The 19,919-nt window shown below is 34.6% G+C and overlaps 2 pseudogenes; both read right to left on the bottom strand.

Moving 5' to 3' along the window:
* Positions 1–6,300: 6,300 nt before the first annotated feature.
* LOC133204287 (uncharacterized) lies at positions 6,301–7,318 on the bottom strand (annotated as a pseudogene).
* Positions 7,319–12,630: 5,312 nt separating this feature from the next.
* Positions 12,631–14,491, bottom strand: LOC133204285 (uncharacterized; annotated as a pseudogene).
* Between the last annotated feature and the right edge of the window lie 5,428 nt (positions 14,492–19,919).

Raw genomic sequence — 19,919 nt, 5'->3', positions numbered from 1 at the left:
ACCTATTCCCTCAATGCCTAATAAAGCTTTGGTCTTGTAGAAAGAAACTTCCCCACTATCCTGCCTCACAAATGTATATGCCACCTTGCAATGCATTTACATGAAGTTTACCATTGCTTGTCAATTTTGTTTTGAATTGTCCATTAGCCAAGGCAAGTTTTATATATAGGTTGTAATTCATCAAAACAAATATCTGGAGATTTATAACCAAATAGGGGGAGTTTCATTCATTATCATAACATATAGCATAATTCTCAACCCATGAAAATTGCTAGGAAAGCCAATGCATATGCTGCTATTTGATGAACCAAGTTTCATGTCACCGAAGATGACACATTCACTCTCTAATTAGCAAATTTAAGCAGAGCTATTTGAAATCCTTAATTACATTTCAAAAATTCCAGTTTCAAGGTTGAATCTTACTATATTCCTATTGATACCCAAATATGTAGTTTCTGGGAGATTCCCAACACAAATGTGGATTACACAATTATAAGAATATATCACACTACTTAGTGATGGTTACCAATGGTTGTAGAACTGTCAATTATAATGATATTTTGAAAACATATGCTGGTCTTAATGATATTCCTAGAAAAAGATACATTACCTGATACATGTAACAAGTTTATTCAAATTTATACTTACCAATAACCAGTTTAGCTGCAATGAAGATACCTGGCACTTTGACGGTGCCAATTTGAACCTGTGATTTTTAGGCTGCAATTTTATTACAGATGCTTGTCATACTAGTATACTCAAGTAATCTTTATTTATGTGCTAATTCCTTTACCTCTGATAAAGAGTCTTACAATAAACATTATTAATGCCTGTGACACATGTATGTGCATCTGAACTCTATACAGCTCTGCATGCCCATATTGTTCCAGTGTAGTACAAAATGCATAACAAAGTATAAAATTCTTTTAGGTATAGATGTTTGATTATTAATGACACCAATTGGAGATATATTTTCATATGCAATGAGCCTGAATATAACTAGTACTGCTATCAATATGGACTTGATCCAAAAAAGGAAATTATATTTTTCTGGTGTTCTGATTAAAAACAAAACCAAACTCATTAAAAATGTAAACCAAATGCACAACCTGAAGTCTTAGAATCAGCATTATATACATGTACAAAATTACAAAATATAAGCACCCTGCTAGGAGTTTTCAGATCCAAACACCTTAAAATGTAAGCCCAATGCCCGAAGTCAAACAATCAGCATTATCTGTATAAAATTACAAAATTTAAGCATCCTTCTAGGACTTATGAGAAATAATTGCTACATCATTAAGAATTTAAGGTACATATACTTGACAAAATCTTTCTTTGGGTCACTTCTGATGTCTAAAGACAACTAAATATAATTAAAATAAGGCCATATATTCATTTTGCCACATACAATCTGATGAATGTTCTATAAGTTTTAATTGCTTTACAGAAGTAATTGTAATTTTAACTGGTATTTGGAAGACTGAAATCTTAAATTACATGGTTACTCCAGATTGACACCTACTCCTCGAGCATTTTACCCTTGACATCTCAAATATCCGATATCTCAATTGAAAGTTATTTCTTGTCCCATAAGTTCAAGACAATGAGGTTTGACTGTATTGACTTTTTGATTTAATAATTGGTCATTAAGGTATACATATATTCATAAATAAGTGATCACAAAAACATTCTTGTACAAGATGTTGCAATTTCCAACATTTCATTTGCACTCTACAGGATCATAACAAAGATATCCTAATTCCAGTAATAAAAAATGGATGTTTATCTAAAAATATTTTGCATTTTCCTTTTCATTCAAACTTAATCAATGAGATTGATAAATTATGTGGTTAAACAATGATAAATCCCCCCCTTTTTTTTGTACTACAAGATCATTTTTTCCAATTTAATAGCTAGCAAATAGAATCCTCAACGAGAGCACCTAAAGATACGAGATTTGAGAAAGGCCCTTTCTAGAGGTTTACTGCTCCCAGACTCCACACAATTAAGTTCCCCCTGTTTCAAGTCATATATATTGAGTTGGAAGCTGTGTAAATCTGTAATAACTAATGATATGCAACTGATCTTATGACTTACCTATATACCAGAGCCTCCTAAATTTTCACAACATTAGTCTAAAATTTCATGAATACAAAGCACTGAAATCCAGGAAAGCCCTGGAGCATTTGAATAAATATAACAATACTCTTCTCTGGGCAAGATAGGTGGTTTCATTCTCCCTTTTATTTAAATTCATCACATACTAAAGATTTTTTTCTTTGGTTCTGATGCTTTCATAAATTAATTCTTTCTCCAAACAAATCATTGTTTAGTCTGAGCCCTGTTGTGAGTAGTGCCTAATAGTTGGATTTGAAAGATTCACCAAGTTCTACTTTTACAATGACACAGAACATTGTATCTATTATATTACTTAGTACCTGAATTTATACAAAAACTAGATTTAATCCTCTCACAAATAGAAACCAGCTAATATAAATATATAATAGGTCCAGAACATTCTACTAATATAACCGGAAAGATGGCAAAGTTCAACCGGACAAAGGCGGCTGTACAATGTGCACCTAACAATAGCATCGATGCAAAATCAATCTATTGAATTATTTTGACCTTAGTTTTGAACAATTCCAGGCAACTGCAAGTCTTTTGTCCTTATTTTGAGAGAATTCTATGGTAAAATTATAATATGATTTGAATTTATTTTTGAAAGATTATTTTATTGTGACATAATTTTGTAGGATTAACTGGTTAGTTATATCTAAATATATTTTGTTTTCAACTTGACTTTCTGGTACTTTTGTTTGAAGCTTAACTTAATAGTTTTTTTTTGTAAGCCCCCCCCCCCTTTCTTTAGAAAAAAAACAGAAATAAATTCTACACCATAAGCTTGAAAGGTAACACTTTAAGCAATGATTTTTTTTAGAAGCAATATCTATACACTGTATAAGCAGTCTATTGCTTATATTTTGGTCTCATTCTACAATGGCAAAGATTAATCACGATACATGTACACATTCAACTGATTTATGTATTTCAAAGGTGGTGGATGTACCTGATGTATTGGATTGTGATGACACATATATTCAATGTCTGGTTTTCCAACTGGTTCACAGACTATTTGCGATTCTTTTCTTTGACTTATATTGGGGCCCATCCTCACTGTGTCCACAAAAAGGTCCGACCGAGTTTCCATATTGTTGTTCCCCTATTCTGGGTTTGCATTTTCCGATTTCGACGCGGTATGAAACAAAAAGACAATAATTAATGTTGATAACCAATATTTGATCATTCAATAACAATACAAAGGTAAATTAATTATTTTTTTTGCATAACCGCATGTGCGTCGTCTGCTTCGTAAAAATTTGAATCCAACATCATCCGCCTTATTTAATAAACATCAACAGTAATAAAAGCTTTAAAATGGTTGAAAAATAATTCATAAATGGAAAATTATACGATTTTTTAAAATTACAAAGCAAAAATTAGATGTATTCTTTGCAAGCTTTTGATATGCGTCTTTACCTTTGAAAAGTTCGGCAGAAAGGAATGTGAAGAACAAACCCGACCCTTTATAAAGACAACACTTGCTGTGTCATCCAAGCCCGACTCTTAAAAGCCAACGTACAAGGGACCTATATACTAGTATATAGGACCCTGCACATATACTTTTCTCGTAAAATAAAGGCATCTATTTTGGTATACACAAATAGATGCTAATAGTTACTACATGTGGCTGATGTACTACAGGCATTGGATCAAGCTTATACAGATATCTTCTATAACGCAGTACAGTTAAGGTGACAAATGGAAATATCGGCGATTTTTTTATATAGAAAATACATTCTTTTCAAGGATGGGCAATTCTTTTTAGGACTTAACTATTATCAGACAAATGTAATGTGGTTGAAAACTACATGTTGGGGACGATTAGATTTCTTACATAGACTCGTGACGTAATGTGGCAGTCACGTGATTTTAGCAAATATACCTGCAGTATTGAGGTCATCTATAAATTCCAATATTGCAAGGGCATAACCACGTTGAAAATCTAAGTTTAATTTATAATTATTTTCAACACTCTTTGTAGTTTGTGAAAAGTGCTGCGAACCTATATATATTCTACTATATGACTGCTAAAATTACGTTTGTTAGACCGTATGCTGAATAATTTGCTGGTCAAGTACATTAAATATAGATATAATTGATTCATTTGCAAGATTTCATCAGGTTCGCAGCACTTTTCAAATATCTTCATACCTCTTGGGTTTATGTGTAAAAGCTTGTCATAATTCATTGAGGGTATGCCCTTGCAATATATCGATTTATTACGACCCTTCTGTTACCCTTCAATGAATCTGCATACAAATATACGGCAGTATCGCTTGTATAGGAAATGTACGGGAAGTATATGATTAAAATCATAAAATATACATCGCATTCAAGTTAATGGCCTCTCATATATCTGCAAATATATTTTATTTACTTACAAAATACATTTTTCATTGTATAAAATATAACTTGATCCGCCTCTCTCTGCATACAAACTGCGTCAAATTTTGCGATATGACGTCACATTGACAAGTGCATTGCGATCAGTGAATTGTTTATATATTGCTCTGTGGGATTAAACCAACGACAAAAATACATGCAATAGTAAGTATTAGTGTAGTTTAAAGCTATCCAACAGTTTAAAATAGCAAATCATTTTATTTTCTGGTAATTTGAAGAACATATACATTTGTGTGATGTCATAGTAAGCATTTCCCGTAAAAATTAGGCCCCGCCTCCTTACTGCAGCCTTAACTGTGCTGCGAAAAGTACACACTGTCACGGTAGCTCTGTCGGTAGAGCGCTCGCTCCGTGATCGGAAGGTCGTGAGTTCGCATCTCGGCCGAGACTGACCTAAGTCGATAAAAAATAGGAAGCAACTGTTCCTTCATCAAGCGCTCGGCACTTTGAAGTGAAAGTTGCGGGTCCTTCGGATGAGACCTTAAAAACCGAGTCCCACTGTCACGGCAGGCGTTGGCACCATAAAGATCCTTCAGTGCTCAATGGCCCTGAGTGCCGAGCAAAGGTCTAAATTTGAAGCCCTTCACCGGTATATGGTGACGTATCGGTATGAGTGAAAATTTCTCGAATGGGACGTAAACTACATACAATCAATCAATCTATACAATTACATTCCGCTTTTGATGCACTATAGTTACTACTTTATATAAAAGAACAGTTAAATCTTCATCAGAGTCGCGACAAAATTCACTGTGCCCCTTTGATAGTTTTAAATGGTCTACATAAAAAGGTAAAGGATAATGCATATTTAGATTCTTCGATACCAGAATATACATGTTCTGTAAGGGACTGAATTTCCTTAAGTGTAACGTTTTTACGATATTGAAAATAATTGAGGTGATCAGAAAGCTGACGCAACTTCTCTGATGGGATATTAACAGTCTCTGTGACTGTATCAATTTCTAAACCTAAAATTTCCAATTTTGTTGTAGAGCCTAAGGATTTGCCGATGGTTAATGGGACCCCAAATCGTTGCATAGATTGGTAAATGTTGAAACTAAATAATGACATTGCTTCGTCACAGATGCACCTTCTAGTATAACATCATCCAAATAGTGGACTAAATTATCAGATAGACTCTTGTGTTTTAAACACAATTCCATTCTTCCAAAGGAAGAAAACTTTTCGAATTCGGCACAACTCACAGAACAGCCAAATTACATACACTTGTCAATATAAATATGGTTGTTAATTTTGTACCCCAGCAACTCAAAATCAGAGGGATGAACTGGTAGCAAACGAAAAGCATTCTTAATGTCTAAACGAGCCATAAAAGTTCCCGGACCTATCCTTTCCAACATTCTCAAATCTTCATCGAATAGTGTGTATTTAACGGAACAATACTAAGGATCAATGAAGTCATTCACACTATTACCAACTGGGTGGGACAAATGGTGAATAATACGAAAGGTACTATCTTCATTAGGTATCATACCTATGGAGGACAGTCTAAGGTTGAGAAATTGAGAGTAGAAAAATTGACCAGCGAACCGACCTAAACTTATTTCTTTATTGACTAACTGTATGGCTTCTGTAGTAAGTGAATTCAAAGACTTAAGATTTTTACAGTCATATGGCTGTCTAGGATCTTGATAATTTAATTGAAAACCAAAATGAAACCCTTGAAATAGTTCATATGCATTTTTCGTGTATGGATAATTGGTCAAACATTCTGATAAAAATGAAGTCTTGATGTGACTGTATGCAATACTACTGATGTTTAACTGACGTTGAGGCGGGGGCAATGTAACTGCTGTTGGCTGGTTTGACTGTTGATTGGGCCGCCAGGTTGACTGAGAGTTCCCAGATCTAAAATTCAATGAATTTCTAGTAGTGTATCTACACGTTGAGAAGGGATGAGGTTATGAGCATAGAATGCACCAGTGCCAGTTTTGCAAAGAACAATAACCCTTGCAATTGAAATCATAACATTTCAAGGGTTGGGATGGTTGAATGGAAGGCTGTCGGTGAGGGGTATTGTTATACATAAAAAGGAGCCAAAGCTCCTGATCAACTGACGCAAATGACATTGAAGGGTTGCACTCTCTCTTCAATATTAATTGAACGTCATAGTCACGCAAACCCAGACCATTAACCCGACTTGCCCCGAGACGTATTGTGTGGAAATATTTAAACAGGGCAGCGTTTTCCATGGGGCGAGCAAGCACATAAATAGTTGCATTGATAAGAAATGCATCTGTCCACATTTAAATGTCAGTAATGGGTTTTAATTTAGATTTTGATGATAAAGCCAAATTGCCATTTTGCAGTGAGAAATATCTAGTATCATCATAGGGTTCAGTTTCAAGCTTACTGTTGATCATTGAAGCTTTAACATATTCGCAATTTGCAATTTTCAGTTCAATGTTGTTGGGTACATTGCACCCCAAATCATTGTCATAACTAGAAATACCTATATTCGCATTAGATGAAGGTGTACCTTTTGTCCCCTGAAGTGTGACTGGGTCTTCTCGCTCACTCAAAATTGTGGAAATGCGTTGAGCCAGATCCTGAAGTTGGTAGGATGGCATAACGTTGGTATGCACTATTGAGGGTGTAGAAGCCTGTACATCTAGAGCATCAGAGGGCAACTGATAGGCTGGACTGTTCTGCCCGTGATGCTCGCCGACGGAGGAAATTCGGAAGTAGTCTCCAGATGAGGCACTCGTCTCCCTGCTCGTTTTCGTGGCTGAGCCTGGGTCTGACTCGCCGTCTTTCACTTAGACATTTCGAAATATAAACAAAGAAAAAAATTGTTTATCATGGGCTGTCATCAAACGTTAATGTTATATGAGCATATATATACATGCAGGTTTGTTAAAATAGAAAAAAAATATCTACGAAAATTGTTGGCATCGATGCTTAAATTTGAAGAAATTTGAAATAAAATAGCGTTTAATATTTCATTGCAACAATTTTCTGACAAAAGTAAACGTATTAACTAAAAACCAGAAGTCTCTGTCGAGTCTGTAGCTCTACTGGTTTGTACTTATAACAAAGGAAGAGAAAAGTAGGACTTGGACTTCAAACTTTGCAACAGCAATAAATATATAATAATCCTTGTTTTGCTCTCTTTTTGTTGCAGGATGTATTGCAATCAGACTAAAACTGTAGAAGGAGTAGCCTTTTAAAAGAATTTTAGAGAAATTTCGATTTTAGTTACCATGGCAACATCATTTATCAAAATCAAAAAACAATAAAGACAATTATGTATCTCAGTGTAGTCTACTTGCATGCCATGTTATATTAAAATCAGGCCAAACTGTAGGCGAAGCAATGTTTTGTTTTTTTGTTGTTTAACGTCACTCTCAAGAATTTTTCACTCATATGGAGACGCCACCACTTGCCGGTGGAGAGCTGCAAATTTTGACCTATGCTCATCACTCATGACCATTGAGCAGTGAGGGATCTTTTTCGTGCCAGCACCTACTGTGACACAGGACCTCGGTTTATACGGTTTCATCCGATGGACCGGTCTCCATGTCCCACAGTGGGATTTGAACCTGTGACGTAAGGATCAACTCCTTACTCCGCGACTCTAGAGTAGACAGACAGAGAGACGGACGGACGACGGACACCTTACTATAGGATAAGCTCTTCTTGTCTCTTACCAGTAGAGCTAACAATCAAAAAAGTACCACCATGTGAAATTCCGTACTTACCTTTGAAAACGTCTGCTTCGACTCTGATTCTATGCACTTATGACGTAAACAAAATGTGTTGATGTATAGACTAACTGACGCAGGACCAAAATAAAACATCCCAAATAACCGTATTTTGCGTAAATTAACAGTTTTTCATTTTGATAAATGGATTTAACCTTTAGTGGTGAAATTCTATTATTATAATTTTTCTAATTGTAAATGTTAAAATATTTTGCTTAGCAATCTCTTCTGATTATGTTAACATTAATCAGTATTGCAAGTTATACGTAATATTTACGGAAAAAGACGAAATATAATTTTTTCCTTTGTTATAATCTTACATTTATTGTACCCTATTTTCTTTCTCTCACCTTTACAACCAGTGATATAATCACACTTTTCTTCCAAACAGTTACATTTTGATTGACATTTTACACCATAATTTGGATATGTGCAATTATGTTCGCACCCTTTTCCTCTGGAACCCGGTGGACATTCTGTATGTATGAAAAAGTTCTTTATTTTCTCTGTTCAAATGACCACATTGACCTTGACTTTAAAATTGCAACCATGTAGAATCATGTTTCAAGATCCTTTATGTTCTCTCCTGAAAATGTGGAATGTCAAGGAAAAAAAAATGAAATTGAAATAGGATACTCATGTTTAATAATATATGTATTTTTAATCATTCTCCTTGGAGGAAAATAGTAAACAGTGCAATATCATTTTCATTAATTTTCTTTCTTTGACATTCCACTGTCCCACATGTTCAGGATAGAACATAATGGATCTTGAAACATGACCGAACATGCATAGTTGGAATTGTAAAGTCAAGGTGGTCATTTGTACGATTCAGAGAGAAAAAAGTGTTCCCTTATCAACATTTTAAGCGACCTTTTACATTCTTAATGAAAATGGATCTCCATCAGTTTAATTCCAGTGTACTACATGATCATCAAGAATGCGTAGTAGGGAACCCCTTCCTTCTCTCCTATTAAATAAATTCTTTGTTAAACTATATAGGCTGCATGTACTAGTATTTGAATTAGCATACCTCGACACCCGTTCACGTGATCACAGTATTCCTTTTCACAAAAGCACCTTAATTGACAAGACTTTCCGTAGGCTGGGTATCGACAAGGTAATTCACAACTTTCACCTATATATCCTATATTACAATCGATATCTAAAATGAAAGTGAGTTCATTAAAATATGTTACATACCATACTTTCATGAGATGAGGTTTAATTTTATGTTTTCTTAGCTAAAATTGTCAGCTGCATGTATACTTACAATTTTTGATTTAATCATTAGACATTAATTTGCACTATTTCTACATAAAGACATTTATTTTAAGCAATGAATTTTTGTCTTTTTTCAGCAATAAATTATTTCTTATATGAATACACATATACTCTATATCATTTAAAATTGTTGAGAGAGAGAGAGAGAGAGAGAGAGAGAGAGAGAGAGAGAGAGCGATCTTGAAACTACAACAACCAATAAAGCTACTTACTGTTAGATGTGTTTTTCAAAAAAACGACTTCAGCCAAATAAATAAATCTCAATAATACGTAACGGCTTCTAAATAATACTTTACACATATTGCAATTTCTGTTCTTTTAATATTCAAAGCTATATCTAGAACCATAACAACTGCAAATGATGACGAGATCCTTATGGGTTGTTACATGTCGTTCGACAAACATTTTAATTTCCTGTTTATCTGGAAATCTGAAAACCCAAATAATTAATATAATGTAAAAAACTAGATTTTATTCCTTTCTGCTCAGTAAACACCCCTCTGTGCCACTTAGGTTCTATCACCGCATATCCATGTGGAGAGTCTCTCAATTCCATCTTATATAGTAAACAGCAATTCTTGCAAAGGCGTCATTAGCGTAATCAATTTTTGATAATTTAAGGGAAAACTTTGTCTTATGTTGTACCTGTGATTGAATTATATGTTACATCTACTTTTACCGTGGCCATGATCATTGCAAAGAAATTAGTAGATTGTTGCCTAAAATATCCGTAACACTGTATTAGAGAAATGGATTCTTAGCATAGCATACACAATCATCATATACTTATACTGTAACCTGTACTGTAGAGAGGACATTTTTATTTATTTGTTTGTTTATTTTCTTAACGCCCTCGAGACGACTATTAGTATTTAATGTTTTTTAAGCTTGTTATTGTTTGTGGAGTGTGTGTAGCTGCTACCCCCTTTGATTAATGTTGCTACGGGCCTGTCTTGTGTTTGTGTCTCTCACACTATGATCTGCCTCGCCGTCTATTACTATTAGATTGATCAACCCTACATGTATATACTTCTTTAGACAGTCAGGGAAAAAACTAAAGAGTAAAAGTCATCTTACAATTAGTATGATGTTCTGCAGGCGTTGGCACGATAAAGATCCCTCACTGCTTAATGGCTCTGAGTGCCGAGTAAAGGTCTAAATTTGAAGCCCTTCACCGGTATATAGTGACGTCTCTATATGAGTAAACATTTCTTGAAAAACAATAAAGACAATTATGTATCTCAGTGTAGTCTACTTGCATGCCATGTTATATTAAAATCAGGCCAAACTGTAGGCGAAGCAATGTTTTGTTTTTTTGTTTGTTTGTTGTTTAACGTCCCTCTCGAGAATTTTTCACTCATATGGAGACGCCACCACTTGCCGGTGGAGGGTTGCGAATTTTGACCTATGCTCATCACTCATGACCATTGAGCAGTTAGGGATCTTTTTCGTGCCAGCACTTACTGCTACACAGGACCTTGGTTTATACAGTTTCATCCGATGGACCGGTCTCCATGTCCCACAGTGGGATTTGAACCCGTAACGTAAGGATCAGCTCCTTACTCCGCGACTCTAGAGCAGACAGACAGAGAGACGGACGGACGACGGACACCTTACTATAGGATCAAGCTTATAGATATATCTTCTATACAAGTACATACCGTCACTGTAGCTCAGTCGGTAGAGCGCTCGCTCCGTGATCGGGAGGTCGTGAGTTCGTATCTCGGCCGCGACTGACCTAAGTCGATAAAAAATAGGAAGCAACTGTTTCTTCATCAAGCGCTCGGCACTTTGAAGTGAAAAGTGCAGGTCCTTCGGATGAGACCTTAAAAACCGAGTACCCCTGTTACGGCAGGCGTTGGCACGATAAAGATCCCTCACTGCTTAATGGCCCTGAGTGCCGAGTAAAGGTCTAAATTTGAAGCCCTTCACCGGTATATGGTGACGTCTCCATATGAGTGAACATTTCTCGAATGGAACGTAAAACTACATACAATCAATCAACCTATACAATTACATTCCGCTTTTGATGCACTATAATGAAAGAACAGTTAAATCTTCATCAGAGTCGCAACAAAATTTACTGTGCCCCTTTGATAGTTTTAAATGGTCTACATAAAAAGGTAAAGGATAATACGTATTTAGATTCTTCGATACCAGAATATACATGTCCTGTAAGGGACTGAATTTCCTAAAGTGTAACGTTTTTACGATATTGAAGTGATCAACTTGAGGTGATCATAAACTGACACTGCTTCTCCTTTTTGGATAATAACAGTCTCTGTGACTGTATCAATTTCCAAGTCTAAAAATTCCAATTTTATTGTAGGGCCTTAGGTTTTGTCGGGGGTTAATGGGACCCCAAATCGTTGCATAGATTGGTAAATGTTGAAACAAAATAATGACATTGCTTCGTCCCAGATGCACCTGCTATTAAAAAATCATCCAAATAGTGGACTAAATTATCTGATAGACTCTTGTGTTTTAAACACCATTCAAAAGAGGAAGCAAACTTTTCAAATTTAGCACAACTCACAGAACAGTCAAAAGGCATACACTTGTCAATATAAATATGGTTGTTAATTTTCAAAATCAGAGGGATGAACTGGTAACAAACGAAAAGCATTCTTAATGTCTAAACGAGCCATAAAAGTTCCCGGACCTATCCTTTCCAACATTCTCAAAGCTTCAACGAATAGTGTGTATTTAACTGATCAATACTGAAGATCAATGAAATCATTCACACTTTTACCAACTGGGTGGGACAAATGGTGAATAATACGAAAAGTACTATCTTCATTAGGTATCATACTAATGGGGGACAGTCTAAGGTTGAGAAATGGAGAGTAGAAAAAGGGACCAGCGAACCGACCTAAACTTATTTCTTTATTGACTAACTGTATGGCTTCTGTAGTAAGTGAATTCAAAGACTTAAGATTTTTACAGTCATATGGCTGTCTAGGACCTTGATAATTTAATTGAAAACCAAAATAAAACCCTTGCAATAGTTCATATGCATTTTTCGTGTATGGATAATTGGTCAAACATTCTGATAAAAATGAAGTCTTGATGGGACTGTATGCAATACTAGCTACTGATGCTTAACTGTTGTTGAGGCGGGGGCTCTGTAACTGCTGTTGGCTGGTTTGACTGTTCATTGGGCCGCCAGGTTGACTGAGAGTTCCCAGATCTAAAATTCAATGAATTTCTAGTAGTGCTTCTACACTTTGAGAGGGGATGAGGTTGTGAGCATAGGATGTACCAGTGCCTATATTGGCAGGTTTGCCATGAACAATAACCCTTGTAATTGAAATTATAACATTTCAAGGGTTGGGATGGTTGAATGGAAGGCTGTCGGTGAGGGGTATTGTTATACATATAAAGGAGCCAAAGCTCCTGATCAACTGACGCAAATGACATTGAAGGGTTGCACTCTTTCTTCAATATGAATAAAATGTCATCTTCACGCAAACCCAGACCATTAACCCGACTTGCCCCGAGACGTATTGTGTGGACATATTTAAACAGCGCAGCACTGTTAAGGCGTACTTCGAAGAAATCAACAGAATATAAACATGCATAAATACATACCTTTTTAAAATGAATTTTAATTTTGTAAAGGTACTATATTATCTTATGACTTTAACATTCTTTTAAAGAGCATTGTATACTCGCTCCGTACTGAATTTGGTTTGGTCACGTTATTTGACAGTCATGTGATAAATGCATGTAATGTGTACTGTATGTAGGTCACAAACAAATTTCAATATCGCAAGGGCATACCCTAGTTAAAATTAAAAATTAAAGTAATAGATTGTTTCTACATGACTTGTAGTTTATGGAATGTGCTGCAGCTTTAAATAGAATTCGCATTTTATTAGTTTAAATTTCATGTTATCTTGCTAATGTCGAAATATGTGTGACCTTTACCAAATATTTTATGTATTTATTAAGTTATGCTATGGATTTCAGGAAAGCAGCAGCACTTTTCAAGTTAAGGAATATGTCCATTATATGTATTCAAAAAATGATCAAGGTCTAATTAGTGTATGCCCTTGCGAAAGGGCGATTTAATGGGGCACCTCGGCGTGAAACATGCACACCCTGAAGACAAAAACACGGTAGAATTACTTCAATACATTCTCTCGATAGTTCTTAAATAATAACACTAAACAAATGTTTCAGATTTGTATGAATGGTCTACCGAAGATAATATTCTGTTTAATAATAAAATACATTTTTCACTGTGAAAAAATTACTTGATCCGCCTCTCACTGCACATAAAATGCGTCAAACTTTACCATGATGACGTCATGTCGACAAGTGCATTGCGATCAGTGACTTGTTTATATCTTGCTGTGTGGGATTTAACTAGCGTCAAAAATGAATGCAGTGGTAAGTTTTGATGTAGTTCATTACTGTTATGCAGTTTAGATTCGCAAATTATTTCATTTTCTGTTATTGTGAGGAATTGCTATATTTGTGTGATGTCACAGTAAACTTTTCCCGTATAAATTAGGCCCCGCCCCCTTTATGCAGCCTTAACAGAGCTGCGAGGGCAGTGTTTTCCATGGGGTTAGCTAGCACATAAATAGATGCATTGATAAGAAATGCATCTGTCCACATTTAAATGTCAGTAATGGGTTTTAGTTTAGATTTTGATGATAAAGCCAAATTCCATTTTGCAGTGAGAAATATCTAGTATCATCATGGGGGTCAGTTTCAAGCTTATTGTTGATCAATGAAGCTAAATTAACATATTCGCCGTTGGCAATTTTGAGTTTAATGTTATTGGGTACATTGCACCCCAAATCATTGTCATAACTAGAAACACCTATGTTCGCATTAGATGAAGGTGTACCTTTTGTCCCCTGAAGTGGGGCTGGGTCTTCTCGCTCACTCAAAATTGTGGAAATGCACTGAGCCAGATCCTAAAGTTGATAGGATGGCATAACGTTGGTATGCATTATTGAGGGTGTAGAAGCTTGTACATCTAGAGCATCAGAGGGCAACTGATAGGCTGGACTGTTCCGTCCGTGTTGCTCGCCGACGGAGGAAATTCGGAAGTATAGTTTCCAGACGAGACTCTCGTCTCCCTGCTCGTTTTCTTGGCTGAGCCTTGGTCTGACTCGCCGTCTTTCACTTAGGCATTTCGAAATATAAACAAGAAAAAAATTGTTTATCACGGACTGTCATCAAACGTTAATGTAATATGACTACTTTGAATGCACGTGTGTACCTAGCATATATACATGCAGGTCTGTTAAAATAAAAAAAAAATATCTACGAAAATTGCCGGCATCGATGATTAAATTTGAATAAATATGCAATAAGATAACGAATGTTTAACAAAAGTAAACGTATTAACTAAAAACAATCGAAGAATTACAACCGTGTGAAATTCTGTCCTTACCTTTGAAAACTTCTGCTTCGACTGAAGATGAATCTGTGCACTGATTACTTAAACAAAATGTGTTGAGGTATAGACTAACTGGCGCAGGACCAAAATAAGACATCCAAAATAACCGTAAATTCACGAAAATTAATAGTTTTATAACTTTGACAAATGAATTTAACCTTTAGTGGTGAAATCCTATTATTAGAATTTTTTTAATTGTAAATGTTTAAATATTTTGCTTAGAAATCTCTTCTGATTATGTTGACATTAATTAGTATTGCAAATCATAGGCACTCCCCAGCTTAATTGTTAAAAAAATATATATCTACTATACTATAAACATAACAAGGCATGAAACTAGCCTCCATGTTGGATTCCGCTTAGGGGCACTTTCTGACTAATAGCGAGAATTTCTCGCCCAAGTCGGACTTTTCTCAGACAACGGATATATGGGTTGGGGTTACCATCACTCAAAGTCAAATAATTGATTTTCTTCTTAGTGGAAAATAGATTTTTTTCCCAACATTTTCGAGGACAGATCCCCCCCCCTCCCCAAATCTGCCAGCACCTATCAGAATCAAATAGTTGTCCACTCAGAATTATGCATCACGAATTGAATCCTTTACTGTAGTTGTCATGTGCAAATTCACACTTTATAATCTTGCACATGAAAAAATTAATAGTTTAGCACTTTGTGTATATGTTTGTGTTTATATGTGGTTGTTGCAGTGAAATCAGCGCGGGGCGGGGCTCAGGAACTTCATTGTAATGTCATATACAGAGTAAACTAGTCTATTAAATGACTCTTAATCAAGCTGCCTTTGCATTTGTTAACTGGACTGAAGCTGGTTTTTGGTCAAAACTAATGCCATACGTCTATCATTCTCAATGGAACGCTGTAAAAGAGTGAGCTCATGAAGTTAGTTTCAGCTTTGTAAATATTAACGGTGATGTGAACATGCCAAAATATATGTTTAGAAATAATTAACCTTACAAAATATTTAAAACATCCAAACCACTTATATAATATTTTAGTGAAATTTTTGAACTTGTATTAAACTTTAGAACTGTCCCATTTTATTATAGTCTATCTGTATGAATCCATCTATAAGAAATAAGTCCCGCTATCAGGATAAAATATACATGTACTTGTATATTTATTTATTTTGCAATAAAAGTAATACTTAATACTATACATGTTTGTAAGTAACACACTTTCCAGAGACGAATCCGGGATTTCAGGGGGGGGGGGGGGGGTCGCAAAAAGATTAAGTGCAACAGAAACTCATAATACTTGTAGTTAAAATTAGTATTAAAGCGTAAGTTTTATCAAGACTTTCTTTTATATTGAATATTTTTCCCCCAGTTCCTTTTTTTCTTAAAAATTTGATAGGGGGTGACTCCCCCCCCCCCTCCCCCGATAAATCTGCGACTGGCTTCAAGAATGCTTATATATATATATATATATATATATATATATATATATATATATATATATATATATATATATATATATATATATATATATATATATATATATATATATATATATATATATATAACCCATAGATAGTTTTCAGTAGACCCAAATTATCAAGAGTTATTTCCCGTTGGCCGCCATATTGGAGGTCAACATGCTTATATTCCTTCATTATTCAACCAACTTTAACTTTTTATACTGGTCATTGTGTGCGTAGGAAACATTGTTTTTCTGAAAAATGTACATTTGCTTAAGTCTCCTTTATTTCATTATTTTTATTCTATAAAGACTTTCCCCCAAATATTTATGCTACACCCTCTTAGATTTGGTAAGACAAAGGGGAAAAATTACCAGGTTGAACACCAAGATGGCGGCCAAGGAAAATAACTCGGAGAGAAAATACGTCATATGAAAACTATCTATTGGCACTGCCGACTTATAGACTAACCGGGTGACAAAATATTTTTTCATAAGTTCATAAGTTCTAGTATCTGCTAGACTTCTTTTTATCAATAAAAGTAATTAAAATGCAAAAAAAAAAAAAAAAAAAAAAAAAAAAAAAAAAAAAAAATCGTATGTCTTATACGAATACATATATGTCACAATACATTTTGTTTATTTTTGAAAATTAAATGTTAGTTTTCCGTGAAATGTCGTTCTGGTACTTTAAAGGTAAACGACGATCAAATTATCTATACCCCCATAAACCTTTAAGGTCCGGCAGAGGAGACCTTGTTTGCAGAGAAATGTTAGAAAACGCGTGAATGCGACGAATATACTGCAAGATTCAACCTGATTTGATTTTATTTCAATAAATGACAGCTTCCGATGTCTGAGAAAAGTCCGACTTGAGCGAGAAATTCTCACTATTAGTCGGAAAGTGCCCCTAAGCGGAATCAAACATGGTGGCTAGTTTCATGCCTTGTTATGTTTATAGTATAGTAGATATATATTTTTTAACAATTAAGCTGGGGAGTGCCTATGTTGCAAATTATACGTAATATTTCCGGAAAAAAACGAAACATAATTTTTTCCTTTGTTATAATCTTACATTTACTGTACCCTATTTTCTTTCTCTCACCTTTACAACCAGTAATATAATCACACTTTTCTTCCAAACAGTTAATTTTGACTGACATTTAACATCATGATATGAATATGTGCCATTATGTTCACATCATTTTCCTCTGGAATCCGGTGGACACTCTATATGTATGAAAAAGTTTTTTTTATTTTCTCCGTTCAAATGACCACATTGACCTTGACTTTAAAATTGCAGCAATGTTTCAAGATCCTTATATGTTCTGTCCTGAAAATGTATGGATTGTCAAGGAAGGAAAATTAAAATGAAATTTAAATAGGATACTCATGATTAATAATATATGCATTTTAAATCATTCTCTTGGAAGGAAAATAGTAAACAGTGCAATATCATTTTCATTAAATTTCTTTACTTGACATCCCACTGTCCCACATGTTCAGGATAGAACATAATGGATCTTGAAACATGACCAAACTTACATGGTTGCAATTGTAAAGTCAAGTGTTCCCTTGTCAACATTTTTAGCGACCTTTCACATTCTTAATGAAGATGACATCCCACCAGAATAAATCCAATGTACTACATGATCATCAAGAATACTGACTAGGGAACCACTTCCTTCTCTCTCATTAAATAAATTCTTTGTTATACTATATCTGTATATAGACTGCATGTATTGAATTATCATACCTCGACACCCGTTCACGTGATCACAGTATTCCTTTTCACAATAGCACCTTGACTCACAATACTTTCCTAGCTTGGATAACTACAGGGTAATTCACAACGTCCAACTATATATACTACGTTACAATCGATATCTAAAATGAATGTTTGTGAGTTCATTAAAATATGTTACATACCATACTTTCATGAGATGAGGTTTAAATATATGTTTTCTTAGCTAAAATTGTCAGCTGCATGTATACTTACAATTCTTGATTTAAACATTAGACATTTTTTGCACTATTTCTACAAAAAGACATTATCTTTAGCAAAATGAATTTTTGTCCTTTTTCAAAAATAAATTATTACTTATATGAATACATATATACTCTATATCCTTAAAATTGTTGAGAGAGAGAGAGAGTGAGAGAGTTGGCATGTTATCACATATTTCATTTAATACATGAATAAGACTTATTCTTATCTTATAACAGATTTATTAAAAAAAAACAATTGATTCCATTGATTCCAGTTGGTGTCAAATACCTCTATGTCTCCATTTTTGTATGATAAAATTTTTTGAGTTTCATAAAAAAAGTTTAATTTGTGAAGTTGCAGGTCTGACATATAATCTAATCTAGTGCGCTCGCACTTTGAAGTGAAAGTTGCATTTGGATGAGACCTTAAAAACCGAGGCTCCGTGTCACGACAGGCGTTGGCACGATGAAGATCCCTCACTGCTCAATGGCTCTGAGTGCTGAGTAAAGGTCTAGATTTGAGTCCTTCACCGGTGTTTGGTGCCGTCTCTATATGAGTGAAAAACTGGGACGTAAAACTACATAGAATCAATCAAAATATACAGTTACATTCCGCTGTAATGTCAATTTGGGCACCTGAACTAATTTATATTTTTTGTGACAAGGATGAAATCTAGAAGGGCCAGATATAAAACTCGAATAAATTTTGTAATGAAAACAACATTGCAAGAGAAAAGATTTTATATAAACAGTCTTTAAATTAGGAAATAGTATAACTTGACCTTTACTTAAAAACAATTATTTTCCTTCATGTTCCGTACACATGTTAAATTAACCTTTCTCAAATGTATTTACAGGAAGTAATTATTTTAGTCAATTAAATGAAGGCGTTTGCTATCCCAAATGTTTAGCTTTTCCTTATTTGCTAAAAATACGCTTTTTATAATAAAAGTATGAAATTGTATCTTAATAGAATACATGAGTACCCGCTGTGGCTCTGTTTATATCGATGAAACCAAGATTCCACTCAATAAAGAATATCGGGGCATATATTTCAACAATGGGAACCATCAGCTTCTCTATAAGCACTTTAATTTATTAATCATTCTTTTTTGTTAATGAAAGTTAAAATTAATATAGAAAAGATTAACCGTCATACTCATAGCCCATCACTGAGTACACCTTTCCGTAGACAACAAAAATCTTACTGGAAACTAGGAACGGCTTATCCTCATGGTAGCAATGAAAATGTCAAAACTTTGAAGTCCACAGTGTAACAATATGAATGTGATGAGATTTTTTTTTATCAACACACAGAGAGTTAAGCGTATTCATATACATCGGTAATACAATAAACCTATTTTATACGAAGTCTCTTTTGACGCACTAGTTACTACTTTATGTAAAAGAACAGTTAAATCTTCATCAGAGTCTCAACAAATTTTACTGTGCCCCTTTGATAGTTTTAAATGGTTTTCATAAAAAAGGCAAAGGATATTGCATATTTAGATTCTTCGATACCAGAGTATAGGCTTGG

This window comes from Saccostrea echinata, unplaced genomic scaffold (genome assembly GCF_033153115.1).
Source record: "Saccostrea echinata isolate AGI-Se365-2 ecotype Australia unplaced genomic scaffold, CSIRO_AGI_Sech_v1 ptg000052l, whole genome shotgun sequence".
Lineage (NCBI taxonomy): Eukaryota > Metazoa > Mollusca > Bivalvia > Ostreida > Ostreidae > Saccostrea > Saccostrea echinata.
The sequence above is the reverse complement of the archived record's forward strand: the minus strand, read 5'-3'. Positions and strand labels throughout refer to the sequence as shown.